At 39.1% G+C, this 22,475-nt stretch overlaps 1 protein-coding gene across 4 annotated transcripts in view; it reads right to left on the bottom strand.

Annotated features, from left to right (window-relative positions):
* Window positions 1–12,248, bottom strand: part of PLEKHH2 (pleckstrin homology, MyTH4 and FERM domain containing H2) — a 121,193-nt gene extending 108,945 nt beyond the window's left edge. For 3 of the 4 annotated variants that reach the window (XM_072635736.1, XM_072635735.1, XM_072635733.1), the window contains exon 1: window positions 12,122–12,248. The gene's annotated coding sequence lies outside the window, so the exon portion shown is untranslated. Of the gene's footprint in view, window positions 1–10,292; window positions 10,424–12,121 lie in introns of all 4 variants that reach the window. The other variant, XM_072635734.1, reaches the window with a different exon arrangement.
* Between the last annotated feature and the right edge of the window lie 10,227 nt (window positions 12,249–22,475).

The raw sequence follows: 22,475 nt of genomic DNA on the forward strand, positions 1-22,475 counted from the left end.
ACGTACACAAAATTATTACTTGATTTTTAGGGTAGCCTTATACTCCCCCAGAGCATAGGTCAGAAACAATTCTTTAAGATGATTTTTATTTTCATTCAGCTGAATATTAATTGCCTAATGCATACCCTGCCCTATGCTAGGTGCTAGATAAACAAATAAAAAGAAAAAAAAATTCCCTGCCCTCACGGAACTGAAAGTCTACTTATATACTATCAGTTTGTTCATATGAAGAAAGACAGCTATACGTAGCCATCAACAAGTTTTCCTTTCTATTAAATTGGGGATAATTATCCTCACACTTCCTGCCTCAACATGTAGTTGCTAAGAAAGAATTTTGCAAACTTTACAATGCTCTAGGAACAGGAGCTTTTATTATTATGGAAATGTAAATTATATTCATATACAGTACTAACTTTAAATTGATAAAAATAAATATGAAGAGTATAATTCCTTGAAGAACTTTGGCCCATTAAGAAGTCCAAACCACAAGTACAAACATTTCAGAGTCCTAAGATATAATTTTATTTGGAAATATAATACCCTAAATGCTTACAAAGAGAAATAATGGAAAAATAACCTTTTTAAAAATTTTTTTATCTCCTATCCCTCATAATATTTGTTGCCATTTTTATACTCCCAATACTCTTGTTCAACAAAGCTTACCCATTACCCAAAGGATAAATGACTAGAGGTTACAAACAGCCAGTTCTCAAAAGGAAGAAATTAAAGGTATCTACAATCATATAAAAATATTACAAATCATTAATAATTAGAGAGATACAAACTGAAACCTCTCTGAAGTTTGACCTAATGTCTTGGCAAAGATAACAATAAGGAAAAATGGTCACTGTTGTAGGGGATATGTAAAAACAAACACTTTAATGTCCTATTAGGAGAGCTATGGACTGGTCCAGCCATCTTGGAAAGCCATTTGTAATTATGCCCCCAAAGTCACTAACCTGTGCATATGTTTTGACTGAGCAATATAACTGACAGGCCTATAAGTCAAAGAGATCAAAGAAAAAAGAAAAGAACCCAAAGATATAAAATATTTATAGTAGCTCCTCAAGAGTGGTAAATAATTGGAAATTGAAGGGACACCCATCAATTGGTGAATGGTTGAACAAATTATGGTTTATGATAAGAAATGACGGGGAAATGTGGGAAAGTCTTCTATGAACTGATGCAGAATAAAGTGGACAGAACAAATACCAATACAGAACCAATTTCTTCTACAATGACATAGTAAAGAAAAACAACTTTGGAAGACCCAAGAGCCTTGATCAATGTCTAGCCATGATTACAGATGACTGATGATGACACATTATTCACATCCTGACAGGAAGGTGATGGACTCAAAGTGCAGAATGAAAGACACATGTCCAACACTGGACACAGCCAATGTGGGAATTTGTTTGTTTATCTAGTCAATCAACTGATAAGCATTTAAGTGCCTGTTAAGTGCCAGGAACTATGCTTAGGGCTGAGGACACAGAGAAAGGCAAAAAATGGTGCCTCCTTACAAGGAGCTCACAGTCTAATGTGGGAGATAATGTGCAAACACCTATATACAAACAAGATATATACAGGGTAAACTGGAGTTAACCAACAGAGGAAAGACATTAGCATTAATGGGGATCAGGAAAGATTTCTTGCAGAAGGTGGGATTTTAGCTGAGACTTGAAGGAAGCCAGTAGGTGGAAATTAGGAAAAAGAGAGATCAAGATATGGGGACAGTCAGTGAAAATTCACAGAGTAGAGAGATGGAACATTTTGTTTGAGAAACAGCAAGAATGACATCTATGACTGGATTGCAGAGTATGTGAGGGGTGATAAGATGTAAGACGACTAGAAAGGTGGGAAGATGCCAAGTTATGAACATGCATATTTATTATAAGAATTTTATTTTTTGGTTTTTTAAGGGAAAAGGAGTTTAAAAGTTAGTAATAGAAAGTTATTAAAACATTTCTTTTAAAATATATAGAGGAGAACAAAAGGATGGCAAGAAGGAACTATAAACCAGGACTTTTGAATGTCACAGATGAATTTATTACACGCATAAAACAAAAATCAAACTCTACATAATAAAAATTCGTGTTTTCAAGCATGATCTTTTCTATTCTCTTTCAAATATGGAATTCACCTTATTGGTTTTCATTAAATTCAGAATAAAAAATAACAAAATTCTTAAAAGAATCTCAATTTATCCTCTTGACTAATCTCCATTTTAATTTCTCATTTTAATTATCTCTTTACTCAAAGACCCATTAACAACAAATACTAACAACAAAAATCTGATTTCCTTGCATGTCATTTGTGAACAAATCAGTCCTAATGTTAATATTATAACATAACTGTACAATATTTAATTCAACAAGCTTCTGTTAATTGCTTATTTAATAATATATAAGTTAATAGGCTCTTTTATAATATATAACAAAGAATAATTTCTCAAAGGTTATAACTGCATTATCATTAATATAGCAATAATTCAAATATGTACAGTGCTTTAAAGTATACGAAATGCCTTCCTCTCAACAATTCTGCAAGGCAAGTAGTATAACTAATTGCAATCCAAATCTTAAAGATGAGAAATTTAAATTTATATAGGTTACATGGTCACATTATAAGTATGGGAGCTGGGATTAGAATCTTGGTCTCCAGACTCAGCATCTGGAATTGTTTCTACTACAGCATTATTAAGGGAATTTCTACAGCAATCATGAAGATAAAAATTAGGAATCTGTCAATAGACCCATCAAAACACATTTGAAACCTCATTATAATTAAAGGGAATACGATTATGGTAGCATATATAATCGGATGTTGTCAACTTTTGGTCTTCCTGGTCCCCATTCCTTCTTATTATCCACTATTTTCCCAGTCATTTTTCCAGATCTTATCCATAACAGATCTTTTCCCATATTATTATCCATTATCCATGTTAGCACCAGTTTTCATTAATTAAGGTATAGATTATACCATTGCTATAGTCAATTATCCATTATTTCATCTACCAACTACTTTGCTTCTTATTATCTCCAGAGCATGCAGGGTAGGAGAGCACTGATGAAACATTTTCATTAATTAGGAAAGCAGGTAAACTTAAGCCTTAAATCAGCCATACTATAGTAATTTAATACAATAGCACACTACTAGCATTTAGGCAAAAAAAAAAGGTTTCCTTCACACTGGGGATTTTTTTCTCTGGTCCAATAATTGCATCATTGGGTTGTGCATCATTCATGGTTATTACAACATCAGAATAAACAAATGGTTTATATTGAAGTTTTAATAAATTTTACACATTTATCTATTCAGTGAGGCTATCAACACTAGAGTTTTCCCTTGCTAGCTTGGAGAATTCCATTGTTAACCTTCAGCCATGAAACTTAAAGTCATGAAAATGAAATGCTTTTTATCTTATCCAAGTCACTTAACTATGCAGATGAAACTATAAATACATTTAGAAACTTAGATCCCTTTCTTCCTTCAAAATGCAGCTCAAGTAACACCTTTTATTGGAAATCATTTCTGATCTCTCCAAAACCTAGCGGCTTCCTTCCCAAATTACCTTGCATTGAAATATATGTGTATATATACATCTATAGCTACTGCTATAGATATAGATATATAATTATGTATTATGCAACACTATAATGTATATACACATGTGTGCATATACACATATGTATATATGTAAAGAGATGTGTTTTTATGCATATGTACATATGTGTGTATTTATATATTTTAAAACAAGTCCCTGCTTTCAAGGAGCTTATTTGCTGAAAGATGACACATACAGAAAGTTTCAGTTACAAGCCAGATGAAAAGGTCCATTGGTCCATCGGGTACAGAGAAAAAGCAGATTGTAATGTATCTTCTTTAATGTCATTTCCATTGATAAAACCCTATTTATTTCTATAGTTAAATACAAGTTGACAATAGCAAAGGCTTTGGTATGAGAAGTTTCTTGTCTGGGTCTTCTTTGATTACTTGGGAGGGGAACAGAAGAAAGGAAGAATAAGGTAGATGACAAGTGGGATGTGTGTAAGGGTGGCTTCCCTTGATGATGGCTGGTAGCAGGATTGGTGGTCTGGAAGGCACTGCCATTTTGGGAGCTGTTGGGTTTACCTACCTGCAGCAGTTGGTCTGCATTAATACCTGTTGATTGACTGTCTACATTAAGGTGACAGAAGACTGCTGACATATTTAGTGCACACACACACACACACACACACACACACACACATATACACATTCCATTCTCTGTTCCTTTGCTTTGAAGGATTGTTGAGAATTGTTGACCCTGCTTTTCACCAAGGCCAACTCTGCTACATGTGTTTGTGACCTCACTCTTCCCAGACTATACTTAGGGCATGTCTCTTTTATATGCCCTGTCTCTAATCTTCAACTGTGCTTTATCCACTAGCTCCTTCTCTACTGCTCCCTTCCCCCCACCCCCCCACCCCCAAAAATAAAACAAACAAAAACTCTGATGGTCCGGCCATTCTCTCAAGCAATCATGTTACATCTCACCCTTTAGGAGCCAAATTCTTAGAATAAGCTGCATACACTAGTTGGCCCCACTTCCTTACCTCTCACTCACTTCTTAATTCTTCCCAGTCTAGAAGGAAACTAGACTGTTTTCCATTGTCACTAAAGGATTTCTCACTATCTCCAGTGTTTGACCCTCATGTCTATCTTTTCCTCCTCCAGTCTTGCATCTACAACTGTGTACTGAACATCTACAATGCACCATTCCATACAGATCTTAAATTCAATGTCTAAAACTGAATTCATTATCTTTCCCTCCAAACCCTTCCCTCTTTCTAACTTCCCTGCTACTATTGGGGACACTACCATTTCCCCAGTCCCCCAGGCTCATAACATAGATGTTACCCTCAATTCCTCACTCTCACTCACTGCTCTACCCCCATCTTATCCAATATGTTGCCAAGCTCTGTCCATTCTACCTTCATGACATCTCTTATATATGTCCCCTTCTCCTTTCTTTCACAGCCACCATCCTAATGCAGACCCTCATTATCTTACGCCTGGACTACTGCAACAGTCACTTGGTTGGTCTCCCTGCTTTGAGCCTCTCCTCACTCCAGCTCATCCTCTACTCTGCTGAAATAATATTTGTAAGTGCTTAGCACAGTGGCAAGCACATAGTGGTTGCTTTGAAAATATTCTTTTCCTTTCCTTCTTCCCTCAACTGCCAAAGGGATCTTCTTAAAGTGCAGGTCTGCCCACATCACCTTCTTATTCAGTAAACTCCAATGGCTCCCAGTTACCTCTAGGACAAATTATAAAATCCACTTTTTGGCTGCTAAAGCCCTTCTTTTCTTCAGTTTTCTTATACTTTACTCCCTTTCGTATATTTTATGATCCCAAAACATTGGCTTACTTGCTCTTCCTGGTACACAACATAGGACACTAGGCCTCTTCACTAAATGCCCTCCATGCTTGGAATGACCTCCCTACTCACCTCTACTTCTTGGCTTCTCTGGCTTCCTTCAAATCTCAATTCAAATCCTGCTTTCTACCAGAGACCTCACCTAGTCTCCCTTGATGCTGTTCCTTTCCTCTGAGATTACCTTTAATTCACTCACATTCTCTCTCTCTCTTTCTCTCTCTCTCTCTCTCTCTCTCTCTCTCTCTCTCTCTCTCTCTCTCTCTCTCTCTCTCTCTCTCTCCCTCCCTCTCTCTCCCTCTCTCTCTCTATGTATATATATATATATATATATATATATACATACACACATTTGTGTATATATGCATATATATGTATTATATATATGTATCTTGTGTATATATAGCTGTGTGTTTTTCCTCCATTAGAATGTTTGCTCCTTTAGGGCAGGGACTGCCCCTGCATTTATTTGTATACTTAACATAGTACCTGGCACATAGTAAAGTATTTAAGCAACGACTATTGACTTCATTTCTGTATATTCTCTCTTTCTTGGGTTCTTGTGATAATGCTCTTTCTGACCCTCCTCTTATCTATCTGACTGCTTCTCATCATTTTCCTTTGTGGGACTGTCAACCATGTTCTGCCCAGTAAGCACTGGTTCACAACAGGGCTCTATCTGAGAGCCTCTTCTTTTCTCTGTCTTCAATTCTCTCTCCAGGATCTCACTAACTTTCATGGATTTAAGGACCCTTCTTACACGGACATTGTCTGATTATATACATCTACCCTTCACAGCTCTCCTGAAGTCTAGTCCCACATCACCAACTGTCTATGGGGTATCTCGACCTAGATGTCCCATAAGTATCTTTAAAACGATATTTCTAAAATAGGATTATCTTTCCCTCTAAACCCACTCCTAACTTCTTTATTTTTATGGAGGGCACCTCTCCAGTCCACAAGGTTTGTAATCTGTCATATAAATTCTTCCCACTCCCTAAATCTATGTATCCAATCAATTGTCAACTTATTGATTTTAACTAGACAACTTCCCAATCTCTTTACTTCATTCACAGTCCCCATCTTAGTTCAACTCCTTGTCACTTCTAACCTGGACTACTGCTATAGCCATCTAAATGTTCTCCCTGCTTCCATTTTCTTCCCTGTCCAATCCATCTTCCACATAGCTGCCTCATGTATAATTGTAAAGCACAGGTCTAACCATGTCACCCTGGGCTCAAAATGCATCAGCATCTCCTTATTGCCTAGACATTTAAAGCTATTCATAATCTGGTCCCAATCTATCTTTCTAGACTTACTTTCCATTATTCCCCCTCATGTACTCTGAACTCTACATTATAGCCAACTTGGCCCATTATTGTACCCCATAGACAAGATTCCTCTGTTTCCTGCCTCTGGGCCTTTTTGCACAGGCTGACCCTTTCCCAATCTCACCAGTTGTTAATTCTATCCTTGCTTCACCTGAAATAATTTTGTATGTTTTACACACACACACACACACACACACACACACACACACACACACACACACACACGAACTTAGCTTATTTTGTATGAATTTACTTAGCTGTGAATGTTATGCTCAATAGAGTATAAGCTCCTGGAGGGTAGGACTCTTTCATTTTTATCTTTGTATCCCCAGTGCTTAACACAGCACACAGTAGTTGCCAAATAAATGCTTACGGGATTGAACTGATTTTTTTCACCTTTGTTATCTATGATGTTATATTCATTTTATTAAATTTTATTTGTACCCCTAAATATAAGGGTTTCCACCAAAGTTGACTCCTTGTCCCTTTTTTCTCTACCTACTCTTTCTGTCCCTTGATGATCTTCCCTCCTGTAACTCCAATCATAATCTTTGGATGGAAAACTTCCAAATTTCTGTCCCCAATCTCTCTAGTGACCTCCAGACCCTCATTTCTAGATGACTTTACTCGCTCATCTCTCTAGGGAATGTTCAAGTTGCAATTCGTTGCCTTCTTCCTCAAAAAACCAAAAGAAAGCTCTGCTTCTCTATTTCTGTTAATTAACATTTACCATTTTCCTAACCATTCAAACCTGAAACCGTCAAGAATTTTTTCACAAAATCACAGAATCTCATAGTTAGGAGGCATCTCTGCTGGGGTTGGAAGCTGAATTCCATGTGGACAGTCTCGGGCAGGTAAAGGTGGGAACTTCTAAATCTTAGAGTTCTCACGAGGCCCCCCATAATGTCACCAGGAATCGAGGAGGAGACCGAGCTATCTCGTGTATTTTCGCCTCTTCCCATGAGATACGTGATGGGAGGAGCATCCCCGCTCTGGAGGCTGTCCTGGATTGGGGCACACCTGTTGTTACCTAACAGGCTCGGTATTGACATGTAAACTACGCGACGGGAGAGCTTAAGTAGGGTCAGGAAAGCCTGAAAGTTCTCTTGGGCGGAGGGGCCACGTGTGAGGACACAAGGCTCCGCATTTCCTCTCTCTTCTCTCCCCTCCCCCTCTCTCCCCACTTACACTTCTACTTCCAATCTCTTATTGTAAGATCTTTGCCTCCTTGGGAGATTCTTCGCTCCCTCCTAAGGAAGAATTCCCCTGCACTTGTAACCAGAACCCTGAATAAAGCTCAACCCTTGTTCGACTCTGATAGGTCTCTTCTCTCATACGAGTATCCGGTTTGGCCAGGCGAAGACCTCCGATAGAGGTAAGGTAAGACTCGGGTAGCCCACAGGCCTCTAGGCCTGGCACATCTCCAAGAACAGGTTGACAAACCTGTACCTAACAAGGCCCTTCTACAACACATCTAATAAGAAGTCATCCAGCCTTTGCCCCAATATCTCCAAAGAGGTCAAGCACACAACTTCCCAAGGGAGCTCATTCCATTCTAGGACATTTCGAAGCACACTGAGAAAGAACACTGAGCCAAGATCTGCCCATCTGCAAATTCTACCTGTTCTGTTCTAATCACTCTTCAGTGACTATCCTCTTTCCCATCAGGAACCCTGTGCTTCTCTTAATGCAGGCTCAGTTCCCATTAGTTTTTTCAGTTATTGTACTGCTGACTCATATATTTAGCAGTCCATTAAACTCACCAGGCCTCGCTCTGATACTTTAATCATTTACTAAATTCTACTTTGGCAACTTTTCTTACACAGGCCTCCTTTCTATATTCTCTTTCCATCACCACCACCTCAGCGCAGGCTCTTGTTACAACTTGCTTAGAAAATTGTAACGGCTTCCTCATCTCAAGCATCTCCCCTCCTTCAACTAATCTATCTTACATACCACTATGAAATTAATATTCCTGAACAGCTGTGATCATACTACTCTCCTACTCAAAGAATTTTAATAGTTTCCCATTGTTTATGGAATACTCTTAACTCCAGCTAGATGGTGGTAGACAGAATGTTAGTCTTGGAGTTAGGAAACCTGGAATTTGGTCCTGTCTCAAGCATATACTATCTGTTTGAACTTAGGCAAGTCACTTAAACTCTCTGCCTAAGTTTCCTCATCTGTAAAATGAAGGGGTTGGACTTGATGTTATCTGAATTACCTTCCATGTCTAGCATATGATCCTACAATCTTCAGCCTAGCATTTGAAGCCCTCTTTGAACTAGACTCAGCCTGGTCTTTGAGTCTTAACTCATTATATTAACATATCACTCCACTAGAAAACCTGCTGGTTCCCTAACATGGTCCATGCTTTCCTACCTCTGCTCCTTTGTTCACATCTTTCATTAAGCTCAAAAGGGCCTCTCCTCCTGTTGGTCATACTTCAAAGACCAGTTCAAAGGCCATCTCTTTCATGAATCCTTCTCTGGTGTGCCCAGCCAGAAGTGATCTCATCTTCCCCTGAACACTCATAGTACTTTAGTTCCTCACGCTATTCTGAACAATGCTTGTGTTTATAACTTATCTCCTCTCCTCAGTGCTTTTCCCAAAAAACATGTTTGCTAAATATGCTAATTTTTACCTAATAAAAAATAAGCAATTTTGAAAACTTCCAAATAATTTATTTTGAACTACTTTAGGATTCAAGGAAGACAAGAAAAAAATTCCTACTCATGAGTAATAATGAAATACAACTAAATTTCAAGCATAGAGAACATTATCATATGACTGGATTCTGCTATCAGTAAGTGAACAAATATTTATTAATTTATTAATAACACTGTGTTAAGTGATGGGGAGACAGAGAAAGAGGAAAATTCCAGTCCCTGCTCTCAAAAAGTTCTCAGTTTAACAAGACAAAATTAAAAAAAAGTTGGTAAACAAGACATACAGGATAAATTAAAGTAAATGACAGGGAATCAAGCAGCATTTCTGGCAGGCAGTGGATGAGATTTTAGCTGAGGCTGAAAGGAAGTCAGGCAGAGATGAAAAGACTTGGTGGAAGAAGGTATGAGACAGTTTGTAACTATGTCAGGAGGAATAGGGGAATTCTTATTGAAGTGGGTGGGTTGGAAGAGAAGGGGGCACGGACAGCCGGGGGAGCCCCAGACAGCCTGGAGAGCCCCGAGACCAGCAGCAGTGAAACCGGTGAGACATTCTCTTTCCATTTGGAGTCAATTTTAAATAAGATATATATATATATATGTACACATATAAAATGTCTTGGCAGATAACTTTTGAGAAGTCTGGGGCTGTACATATTGGAACGCAGGCACACACCAACTGAAAGAAAAAAAAAAGCCTGCCTTCGCTAGATTTTGACACTCTGAGGACATGAGTGGTATACTACCAATATTTGAACACTTAAAAAATTGGGTGGATAGCCATCCAATTGTAAACATAGGCAATATGGCAACTTGGTCACCTGATTTTACGATTATTTGTCCTAATGTTACGCTGATTGATTAGTTATAGCGTACCTATGATATAGAGATCATTACGGCTCTTTCTTTGCTCAGTGACTCTTCGTGACCCCATCTGGAGTTTTCTTGGTAGAGATAATGCAGTGGTTTGCCATTTCCTACTCCAGCTCATTTTGCAGATGAGGTACCTGAGGCAAACAGGATGAAGTAACTTGCCCAGGGTCACACAGCTAGTAAGTGTCTGAGGTCAGATTTGAACTCAGGAAAATAAGTCTTCCTGACTCCAGGTCTGGTACTTTCTCCACCATGTCACCTAGCTGCCCCTATTAAAGCACTAATAAGTAACCATAAGGAGTCAAAAGTGAATGCCAGTACTCTTCTTTTTGGTCTCCATTACTATACTTAACTGCTCAGCTATAACTGCTGTAACCATTTGCTATATAAATAGTTTAAAACATTTTAAATTTGCAAATAACCTTATGGTGGAATTCCAGCGATTGATATTACTTAGCTTCAGATTTTCCAAACATCCCCAGGGACCTTTGGAAATATTTACTGACATAATATAAATTGTTTACAATTGTGGAGTGAATGATTTTTTTTCTTTCAATCTCTACTTCCTGTTTCTCTCCCAAATTCCCCAAAAGGAAAAGGGAAAGAAAAATAGAGTTCATCTACTGAAGTTTACTCTATCTAAATTTGCAGTCTGCGTATCTCTGATCTCTACGTAATCAGCAAACACGTTCATTTCCCTCTAAAACGGAAGAGATATCTGTTTTGACTATTTTACTTAAAGAAATCTTTCCTATGTCTACCACCTATTCCAGTTTTAATTTGAAGTGGATGGAGGTGGGAAGGGACTGGTCAAAAATGTTGAGTAGTTTATTACATTTATTTTTCTTTTAATATATTTTGGCTATTACTTTGTTTTATATACGTTTGTGTGTGCATATATATATATGTAGACATATATAGATATTTCTTTTGAGACCTATGAAATAGAGTCATTTTGAACATTCATAGTATTTCTGGGGAAAGTATTCTGCACTGTCATTTTACGATAGTGCAGCATTGGAAGAGAACTAGTAACCTTAAAATTACAGTTTGTAACAGTTTCAGTTAATGTTTTCTTAAAGTTTTAACATTTTACTCCTGAAATCTTAGTGGGCGGAACAAGAAACACAAAGTGACATAAGCGCTAGGTTCTGCGTGGTTAGCTTTACAAGCTAGGGCGAACTTCTAAACTGCGCACGGTTGCTATGAAAGGTATAAATCGCCTAATTCTTCCCTCCGGGAAAGTTTCAGTCCCCTGACAGTCCCCAAAGGCCCCTCTCCCCTCACACCCCCCCCCCCCCCCACTCCCCCATCCCCGCACACACCCACAGGAGTTCGGGGAGTAACGAAAAGCCATAGGACGTCCGAGCAAGCAGGAGACCCCTAGCTACATAAAGCGCCTTGTGCCCACTTGGGAGGCAGGGGTGGAGAAGGGAGAGACTGGGATCCAATTATTTTAATTCATCAAATCCAGGAGAGCATGGTCAGCGGAGATCGCAGTCCGGGAGTCAAGCCCCCAAGGCGCGCTCGCACCGATCAGTGCCCCTTTGGGCTGGTGGGCATCGGGGAAATAAAGGCACAACATGGAAAGAGGATAGGGATGGAGTACCAGGAGCGGAGGCCGACTGCCGCTTCATGCCCTCACCCAGGGCCTCCGGGGGTTCCCCTACAGCTCTACCCGCCCCTCCTTCCCTGCCCACGGTGGAGGGGCAGCCTGTCCCCTAGGAGGACTGTCTGGCCCTCGATCTTGGAGAGGGGACACTCTTGGCCAGACTGGGGACCCAAGGGGGCGCAGAGAAGTTAGGGGGTCTCGAACTTTGCCACCGACCTACCTGTGCTGCTGTTCCGCGGACGGCAGAGGCAGAGACAGCGGCAGCGGCAGCGGAGCCCAGGCTGCTGCTGGTCCGGGGGCTCCCCCGGCTGTCCGCGCCCCCTTCTCTTCCAACCCACCCACTTCAAGAGTCAGGAGGGGGCGGGTCGCCGCCACTATCCTGACGGATGCCCTTAGAGGCCAATGAGAGACTGGGGCCGGTCCCTTTGCGTCACGGGGGGGCGTGGCCAAGGCGACCCTTCCCCACCTCCCCCGTTCCACCCGTGGTCCCAAGCCCCCCCAATCTGGTGGCCTGGATTTCTCAGCCCTTTCTAAGATTCTGCCTCTCTTGCTGCAGTCTTGGGTCCTAATTCTGGACAGGGGCTTTCAGTACTGCTGATAAACCGTACCCCAAACCACTAAGTCAGGCAAGTCACTTTGCTCAGTTTACACAACTGACAAATGGGAATAATAGGGTTTTCCCTTCTGTGGGGGATTTCTGAGTTTGCTTTGTCTCAAGTATGCACAACTAGCGCGAAGGAGATAAAATATTGCGAAACAATGAGAGCCTCCAAGGAAGGGCAAACTTACTACTAGGGAAAAGACCAGCGAGCCGGTATTGGCCGTTCCTATTTCTTCCAGATGAGCACTAGTTTAGAACCAGTTCCATGCAACCCCCACACATCAAATTCTTCCTGCCTTTTGTGGGAGCTGCTGATGCACAGCATATGCCATGCTGTCTCCAAGCTGCCTCCCAAGCAAGCAAGCCCTCTTGGCCCTGTTTTATAGAGAAGGCAGGAGTTAAAGAAACAGAATTTAAGTAACTTACACCAAGTTACTAGGTCAGTAATGACCAAGCACGAAGAGAATCCTTACATACATAACAGTAAAATCGCTTCCATTTTGGAGACGTAAAGGGCTGTGGATGAAGTGAGTTAGAAAGCTTTTAAAGCAAGTCATTTATCACCTCAAGATGCAGGATCGGTTTACTTAACTTCTGAAAAAAAAAGTACTCAAAAAATTCTTTCCTGATTGTGACAGAGTTCACTGTAAGGGGCAGTAGCATGGAGTGTGGCTGTGCCAGCCCTAAGACAAAGTGAATTTTACGTTGTTGCAGCAGCAGATCCAAAATCTGTCAGCTGTTTAATATTACTTTTTAAAAAAAACCTTCTCTTTAATTAAAACGATGATGAAAGAAGACAGGATACTGGCCGCCTGATTTCATTCCTGTGGGCATTCCACCATTGGTGCAGATCCCAACCCATCCACACCTTCTCATCCTCTGAAATTCCTGTCCATTGACTACCATCAATCCCTCTTACAGGAGCTACATCACATCCTGCCCAAGTCATCATCACTAATAGATAGCACTCACTGTGTATCTCTCCAACATAGGATATCAGACAATTTTTTCAAGTAAAGCTAGATATAAAAACCATTGTGGAAGAGAGACTACTGTTGTGGTGAATTAAGAGCTTTGGTAATAATGAGCTTTTTCCCAAGAAGCAGCAGCAGTTTAGGCATCCTGTAGGAGACTAGATTTAAGGTGGAAGGGACCTTTAATAAAGATTGCGTGTTCTAACCCTTCATTTTAGGATAAGGAAAATGAGGCTTCACAGAGATTAAGTGGTTTGTCCAAAGTCATACAGTTAATATGGAGTGGAACTCATATTAACTATTAAGTCTTTTGATTCCTAGTCCACTTTCCTACCACCCTGCTCTTGCACAATGACCTGAGCATAGATTTCATTCAATACATTAGTGAGATCTAGGATCTCACTAATGTGGCTACTTGCTCCATGGGTATAGACTGCAATTCACTTTTGCCTTTGTGAAAAAGTTGGACTAAGTGGTGGCTGAGAGCTCTTCCAACTCTCAAATTCTGTGACCCTGATTCTCATCCTCTGCATCCTTTGATACATCTTTCATAAAGAACACTGCCAACGTATTAGACAATGTATTTCTTCTTGTCCCTTTGGTGACATATGCGTACCAATGTAGTATTTTAGCTTTTCATATTTTGTCTCCCTTTATACATAACTGGTCCATCTTCCTTTCCCATGATATATTTCCTTGATAATGTCTTTTTAATGTTTTAATATTAATTTCTTTTGGTTTTGTACTCAGTCATGTCCCATTAACCTCTTCTCCGAACATAGTGAACTCTTGTAACATCATCCACCTCAGATATCCTGTCATCTATCTCCACTGCTGTAGGTACTTACTCTTCTCAGTTGGAACGTCATGGTTCTGATAGAATCCAGAGATTATCCGTGTCTCCAATCCGGGTCTGGCTCCAAATCATACACTTATCCCCTCTGGACATCTTCTTATCTTCCCTGCTGCATGACCTGTAAGACCTTTTCCCTCCCTTCAACCTCCATCCTCACTTTCCAATTCTTTCTCTGGAAGCAGAAATCAAAGATATACTACTATTGCTTCTAGAAACAGACATGACTGCCGATTGCCATGTGGCTACACTTACTATTTCTGTGACAAAAATTCCCTTCCCTGGCTACCAGCCTTTATGTGTGCTGTCTCCTCCATTAAAAAGGAAACTCCCAGGGTAGCTAGTGGGCCCAGTGGATAAAGCACCAGACCTGGAATCATGAGGACTTGAGCTCACATCTGGCTTCAGACACTTGACATTTAGTCAAGTCACTTAACTCTACCTGGGTTAAGTCACTTAACTCTACCTCACAAAAAAAAAAAAAAAAAGAGTTAAGTCCTCAAAGGCGGAGAGTGTTTCACTTTAGTGTTTATTTCCCCATCACCTAATACAGTGCCTGGAACTGCTGCTGAATAAAGATGCTGAATAAAGATTCTTTCAAAGCAAATGTTTAAGCAAAGGTCCCCTGTTTGATGGTGTATATCACACGATCCATGAGCCTTTTGTTCCTCTTTTAGCCCACAAGTCATTGTTGGTAATATGTTACAGCCTGTTTTCCTCCACCATGAATCTTTCTATCACTGTGCTATTTGGATCAATTGAAATTGACTCTTCGTCATAGTGTTAACAAATTTATAGCCATATAATGTCACTGGAAAAATACTGAAGAGAAATACTCTTGGAGAATTCCAATTTCCCAAATGGAATCAGTATCAAGAGAGACTTGATTCTAAATTCTGCCTCTGACACTTTCTAGAAGAATGGCCCTGGACAAGTCATTTAACCTCAACTGGAAAATGAGGATAATAATCCTCTGTGCCTAGGAGCTCCACCTTCAAAGGCCTCTAGCTCTAAAAAACTGGTTTTATCTTCAGAACCTAACCCTAGAGGGATTAGTTTCCAGGTAGGTAAATCGTGAATGTCCCTACACTGGAATAAAACACCAGGGAAATCTCTGAATAAGGCACAGGTATGGCTCATGGTTCACCTGCAAAGGAATTCAGTGTACAGTATGGTTTCAGGTATAGGACAGCTTTTTTTTTTTTTACTTCAGAAAATGCATAAGACACAAAGAGATCACAAAACCATGTCAGGCCCACCCCAACCTACCCTCCCCAGAGACCATTACTTTCAAAATCAATTATAAAATCTTGGCTTTTAAAGCCCTTTATAACTTGACCCTCTTCTACCTTTCCAATCTTTTACATCTTGTTCTACCCTCACCTCTCCCCATATGCCCTAGATTTCTGTGTTCCAGGGACAATGGCTTCCTTGCTGTTCATCAAACAAGATAATCGACCTCCTGGCTCTAGGCATTTTCACTGACTGTCCCTCATTTCCTAGAATTCTCTCCCTCCTCATCTCTGCTTCCTGGTGTACTTCAAGGTCCAGTGGTCATGAAGGCAGTTGAAGCAGACCCTGTGGAACACTTAGAGTTTGGCCAAACATCAAAGACGCCAAGGTCATCTACTGCATCTGGGCCATTGCTCGTCATCTTGACTTTTGTGCTGCCCTTGGACTTTTGTGACTCTGGAAGAGAGAGTAAGGCTGACAACTTTGTGCAACTGTGCCTCACTTAACTCCAATTCACTCCCAAGTCAAGACATCATCCCTCAATGTCCTTGGTCCTCTTCAGAAACAAAGAACCAACAACAACAATAAGTCCCAATTAAAATCCCACTTTCTACAAGAAGCCTTTCCTGATATCACTTAATTCTAGTGTCTTCCTTCTCTTGATTATGTCCAGTTTATCTTGTTTTATCCTGTTTGCACATAGTTGTTCGCATCGTGTCTCCCCTATCAGTCCATGAGCTCCTTGAGAGCAAGGACTCTGCCTGTTTTTGTACCTTTTGTTATATTCTCAGGGCTTAGCACAAAGCCTGGTATGTGGCAGGCACTTAAAAAATGCTTCTTCAGTGACATAAACAAATACAGGAAATATAAAATACTCAAGTATGTAGTTACACGATGTCTGCCTGAAACACACACAAAAAAATAAAACAAAACACTTTTCACTGAACAAAAATACTCCCCGTTAACCTATCCTGTCTGAATAACCCATAACAATATCATGAGAGGTTGGCAAGGTCTAGCTCTCCTGACCCATCATGGCATGATTTTAGTCTTTTAGCTGCAGGGCAATCCTGCTATGAGTTATATTCCTCGTCTGAGAAGAATGTTGTTAAGGAAATCTCTCCCTCTGGGCAGCTGGTGCGTGACTCTTGAACTCAGAAACTCAGGAACTAAAGATTATCCATGAGGTAATCCCAGGGCTGGAAACATCCTTTCTCAAGATCAGTAACATATGACCTGTATTCAGAAAAGGAAATAGAAAGACAAAAAGAAAGCAGCCAGAAGTTCAGACTCTAAGACTTTTCTGTCTTGGGCTCACTTGGGCAAGCTTATATTGTTGCCCGCCATTGCCATGTGCTTCTCCTATATGATGCTACTTTGTATTCCTTTTTCTCCCCTCTGCTATGTATGGTTAAATTGATTTTTTTCAAATAACTCTAGGTATCACTGAGGAGGTTTTCAGGATTTGAAGATTCAATATAATTATTACCAGGTCATCTATGAATGGAAGCATTTGGGGAACTTAGCCATTGATAAGGGATAGGTTTCTATTTAACTCTGAAATAGGCATCTCTGTGACACTGGCCAATACCATAAGTGAACAAATATATTCCTTTTTTATGTCTTGTTGGATGTTAATACTTTGCAGGCCATTAAATCAAGTCCATAGCCATGATTATGTCATTTGACTATGCCATGTGACTTCATAGTCACATTTGTCACAGATTCTTGTGTTATTTTATTTGGGCAACATTGACATGGTAGAGTACAAAGAATGTTGGATTTGGCATTAGAGAACCTGTATTCAAGTATTGCCTTCACGACTTCCCATTTGTTTGAATTCAAGTAAGTCCCTCAAGGTCATAGGAATAGTATGGCAAGAAACCTCAAGCTCCTGTTCAGTAAAATGAGCAAGTCATACTTCTAAGATCCCTTCTAATTCTAAATCTATGATCCTTTGACTTTGTTTGAGAAGAGTCTTTAAAGAAATATTTTGTTCTACTAAGATACTTTTAAAAAACTGACAAATGATAGACATAATAGAATCCTATCTTTCTGACACTTTTCAGTTGGGTGCAAAGATAGATTGTAAAAAAGAGAAAAGGTAGGATTTGGGTCAGCAGTTACAAATGTCTTCTCAGTTGCCTCCTTTTTTCTTTTTTTAATAAAAGCAACATCTGTGATCTTTTCCATTCTTTTAAAACTATCCCTTTCTGTGATATCTGGAAAAGTGATCCATGAGTGTGTTTAAAATTATGATGACTCCAGCATAGCCTTTTTTTTATGTTTGTGTTCATTTCCAGGCATTCTTTCTAATTTCATCTTTTTTTTTTAAAAAAAAAGTGTATTTTATTTTTTCCCAGTTATGTGTAAAAACAATTTTTAACATTTGTTTTTGAAATTTTAATTTGCAATCTCTCCCTTCTCCCCTCCCTACCCCCACACTCCTATTGAGAAGGCAAGCAATTCCATATAGGTTTATACATGTGTAGTCATGTAAAACGTTTCCATAAAACATAGACCAAAAAAAAACCTCAGGAAAAATAAAGTGAAAAAAGTATGCACCAATCTGTATTCAGATACCATCAGTTCTTTCTCTGGGAATGCATAGCATTTTTCATCATAAGTCCTTCAGAGTTGTCTTAGATCATTGTCATTCTAAGTCATTTATAGCTGATCATCTTACAATACTGTCTTTACTTTGTACACAGTACATTTCACTTTGCATCAGCTCATATAAGTCTTTCCAAGTTTTTCTGAGAGCATCCTGCTCATCATTTCTTAGAGCACAATAGTATTCAATCCTAATCATAAACCACAATTTGTTCAGCCATTTCCCAATTGATGCGCATCCCTTCAATTTCTAATTCTCTGCCCCCCCAAAAAGAACTACTATAGATATTTTTGTAAATATAGGCCCTTTTCCTTTCTGGGTTCTTTTTTTATTTCTTTTGGGATACAGGCCTAGCCATGGTATTGCTTGGTCAAAGGGCATGCATAGTTTTATGATCCTTTGAGCATAGTTCCAAATTACTCTACAAAATAGTTGAATCAGTTCAGTATTAATGTAACAATGGATTAATGTCTCATTTTCCCCACATTCCCTCCACCATTTGTCATTTTATTTTTCTGTCCTATTAGCCATTCTAACAGGTATGAGGTAGTACCTCAGAATTGTTTTAATTTGCATTTCTCCATTCAATAGTGAGTTAGAACATTTTTCATTTGGATATAGATAGCTTTGACTGCTTCATTGAAAACCTTTCATATCTTTTGATCATTTATAAATTGAGGAATGATTCTTATTTTTATAAATTTGACTCAGTTCTCTACATGTTTGAGAAATGGGAGCTTTGTCAGAGAAACTTGCTTCAAAATTTTTTTCACAGTTACTATTGCTAACTATATCTTCCACTATTCTATTTCCCCACATTTATTCTATTTTCTCTCTCCCTTCACCCTGTTCCTCCTCAAAATGCTTTGCTTCGACTATCCTCTCCCCAATCTGCCCTGCCTTCAATCACTCCCTCTTGTCTTATTCCTTTTCCCTCCTATTTTCCTATAGAGTAAAATAGATTTCTATACCCAATTGAAAGTGTATGTTATTCCCTCTTTGAGTCAATTCTGATGAGAGTAAAGTTCATTCACTCCTCCCCACCTCTCCCATCTTCCCTTCCATTGTAAAGGCTTTCTCCTGCCTCTTTTAAGTGAGATAATTTACCTCATCTTACCTCTCCCTTTCCCTTTCTCCCAATACATTCCTCTCTTACCCCTTAATTTTATTTTTTTAGATATTGTCCCTTCATATTCAAATGACACTTGTGCCCTCTGTCTCTGTCTCTCTCTCTCTGTCTCTGTTTTGCTCTGTCTCTCTGTCTCTACACACACACACACATACACACACACACACATACACATATATATGTATATATATATATATATATATATATATTCCTTTTAACTGCCTTAATAATGAGAAAGTTCTTATGAGTTACAAGTATCATCTTCTTGTAGGAATGTAACTGTTTAACTTTATTAAATCCCTCATGATTTCTCTTTCCTGTTTACCTTCTCATGCTTCTCTTGAATCTTGTATTTTAAAGTCAAAATTTCCATTCAGCTCTGGTCTTTTCATCAAGAATGCTTGAAAGTCCTCTATCTCACTGAATATCCATGTTTTCCTTGAAGGATTATATCAGTATTGCTGGGTAAGTGTTTCTTGATTGTAATCCTAGCTCCTTTGCCCTCTGAAATATCATATTCCAAGGCTCTGATCTTTTAATGAAAAGATACTAAATCTTGTGTTATCCTAACTGTGATTCCATTATACTTGAATTGTTTCTTTCTGGCTGCTTGAAATATTTTCTTGACCTGGAATTCTGCAATTTGGTTATAATATTACTGGGAGTTTTCATTTTGGGATATCTTTCAAGAGGTGATCAGTGGATTCTTTCAATTTCTATTTTACCCTCTTGTTATAGAATAGTGGGACAGTTCTCTTGATAATTTCTTGAAAGACAATATCTAGGCTCTTTTTTTATCATGACTTTCAGGTAATCCAATAATTTTAAAATTATCTCTCCTGAAACTATTTTCCAGGTTAGTTGTTTTTTCAAAGAGATATTTCACATTGTCTTCTCTTTTTTTCATTCATTTCTCAAAAAGTCATGAGTGCTCAATTCTAATTTTTAAGGAATTATTTTCTTCAGTGACTTTTTGTAACTCCTTTTCCATTGGGCAAACTCTACTTTTTTAAGGAGTTTTTTTCTTCAGTGAATTTTTGTACCTCTTTTTATCATTTGGCCTAGTCTGTTTTTTAAGCTGTCATTTTCTTCAGTATTTTTTGTTGACTCCTTTACCAAGTTGCTGACTCATTTTTCATGTTTTTCTTGCATCACTCTCATTTCTCTTCCCAATTTTTCCTCTACCTCTCTTACTTGACTTTTAAAATCTTTTTGAGCTCTTCCATGGCCTGAGATCAATTCATAATTTTCTTGGAGGCTTTGGATGGAGGAATTTTGACTTAGTTATCTTCTTCTGATGTATTTTTGACCTTTCTTGTCACCAAAATAACTTTCCACAGTCAGAATTTTTTCAGTTGTTTGCTCATTTTCCCAGCCTATTACTTGACTTTTAACTCTTTGTTAGAGTAGGGCTCTACTTCCATAATGGAGGGTACACTGTCCAAAATTTCAGGGATTTTGTGCAGTTATGTTCAGAGATACTTCTAGGGACCTATAAGTTTTTAGTTCAGTGGTATGATCTAAGAAGAGGTATTTACCACTCTCCTGGCCTGTGCTCTGGTCTGTGAGTGTCCACAAGCACTGTTTTCTGCCATGGAACTATGAGGAGGACCCCAGCTCCACTGTGGCTGACAGCTCTAGTGTGCTAGTGCTCCTCCTTGCCCTGGGACTGCTTCTTAGGACTGCAATGTGCATCTGAATATAGGCAAAGCAACAGAGTCCTGCCTCAGTGTTAGCAAAGAGACCCCTGTAATCTCCTTCAGGCAATCCTTGTCTTTACTGTGCCATCTTGGCTCCACCTCCCTAATTTCATCTTTTAAAGTGCTATTGACACTTATTCAGAGAGAAACAAGAAAGAAAGAAAGAAAGAAAGAAAGAAAGAAAGAAAGAAAGAAAGAAAGGAAGGAAGGAAGGAAGGAAGGAAGGAAGGAAGGAAGGAAGGAAGGAAGGAAGAAAGAAAGAAAGAAAGAAAGAAAGAAAGAAAGAAAGAAAGAAAGAAAGAAAGAAAGAAAGAAAGAAAGAAAGAAAGGAAGGAAGAAAGGAAGAAAGAAAGAAGGAAGGAAAGAAAGGGAAAAAAGAAAGAGATGGAGGGAAAGATAGAGAGATGGAGGGAAAGATAGAGAGATGGAGGGAAAGATAGAGAGATGGAGGGAGAGATAGAGAGATGCAGGGAGAAATAGAGAGATGGAGGGAGAGATAAAGACATGGAGGGAGAGACAGAGAGCTAGATAGGTAGACAGAGAGACAGAGAATGAACATATATTAAGTGCTTATGTGTTAAATATTCTTTTACGCCAGGGTAGGGAAAGAATACAAATACAAGTAAGTGAGGTAATGCCTAAAGTCAAGGAATTGACATTCTACTGGGGAAGACAACACATGAAGGGGAGCTGGAAAGTATGTGTGGGTATGGGAAATGGCATGGAGAACTCCGGGTCCTTGACTGATTGTAGGGAGGAAATGAGCATGAGGATAAGTTTTCAGGTAGTTTGGTATGATAGAATACCAACGAGGTGGGTATTAATCAAAAGATCAAAAAACTAGCATTTATTAAGAGTCTTCTATTTGTTGTTGCTTAGTTGTGTCTGACTCTTCATAACCTCAGCTGGGGTTTTCTTGGCAAAAATCCTGCAGAGGTCTGCTATTTCCTTCTCCAGCTTATTTTACAGATGAGGAACCAAGGCAAACAGAGTGAACTGACTTGCCTATAGTCACATAGGTAGTAGTTATCTGAGTCCAGATATCAAATCAGAAAGCTGAGTCTTCCTGATTCAAGGCCTAGAACTCTATCTACTATACCTACTTGCCCAAGGATCTACTGTACCTAACATTAATAGCAGCAGAGCACAGAACTTGTCTGAGAAAAACCTGAGCTCAAATCCCTTAATTAATACATATCAGTTAGATGACCCCTGGGCAAGTCACTTAAGCTCTAGCTTAGTTCCCAAGGTTTCTTGGCTCTCACCACACAATGTCATAATGTGTCTGTACTGTCTTCATGTGTCTCTTCCAGCTACCTTTCATATGTTTTCTTCCTCCATTAGGATATAAACTTCTTGAAGACAAGGACTATCTTGTTTGTTTGAAGTATATCCTTAGTGCTTAGCATAGTATTTGAAAATAAATATTTTATCTATCCATCCATCCATCCATTCATCCATCCATTATCT

This window comes from Notamacropus eugenii, chromosome 1 (genome assembly GCF_028372415.1).
Source record: "Notamacropus eugenii isolate mMacEug1 chromosome 1, mMacEug1.pri_v2, whole genome shotgun sequence".
NCBI lineage: Eukaryota > Metazoa > Chordata > Mammalia > Diprotodontia > Macropodidae > Notamacropus > Notamacropus eugenii.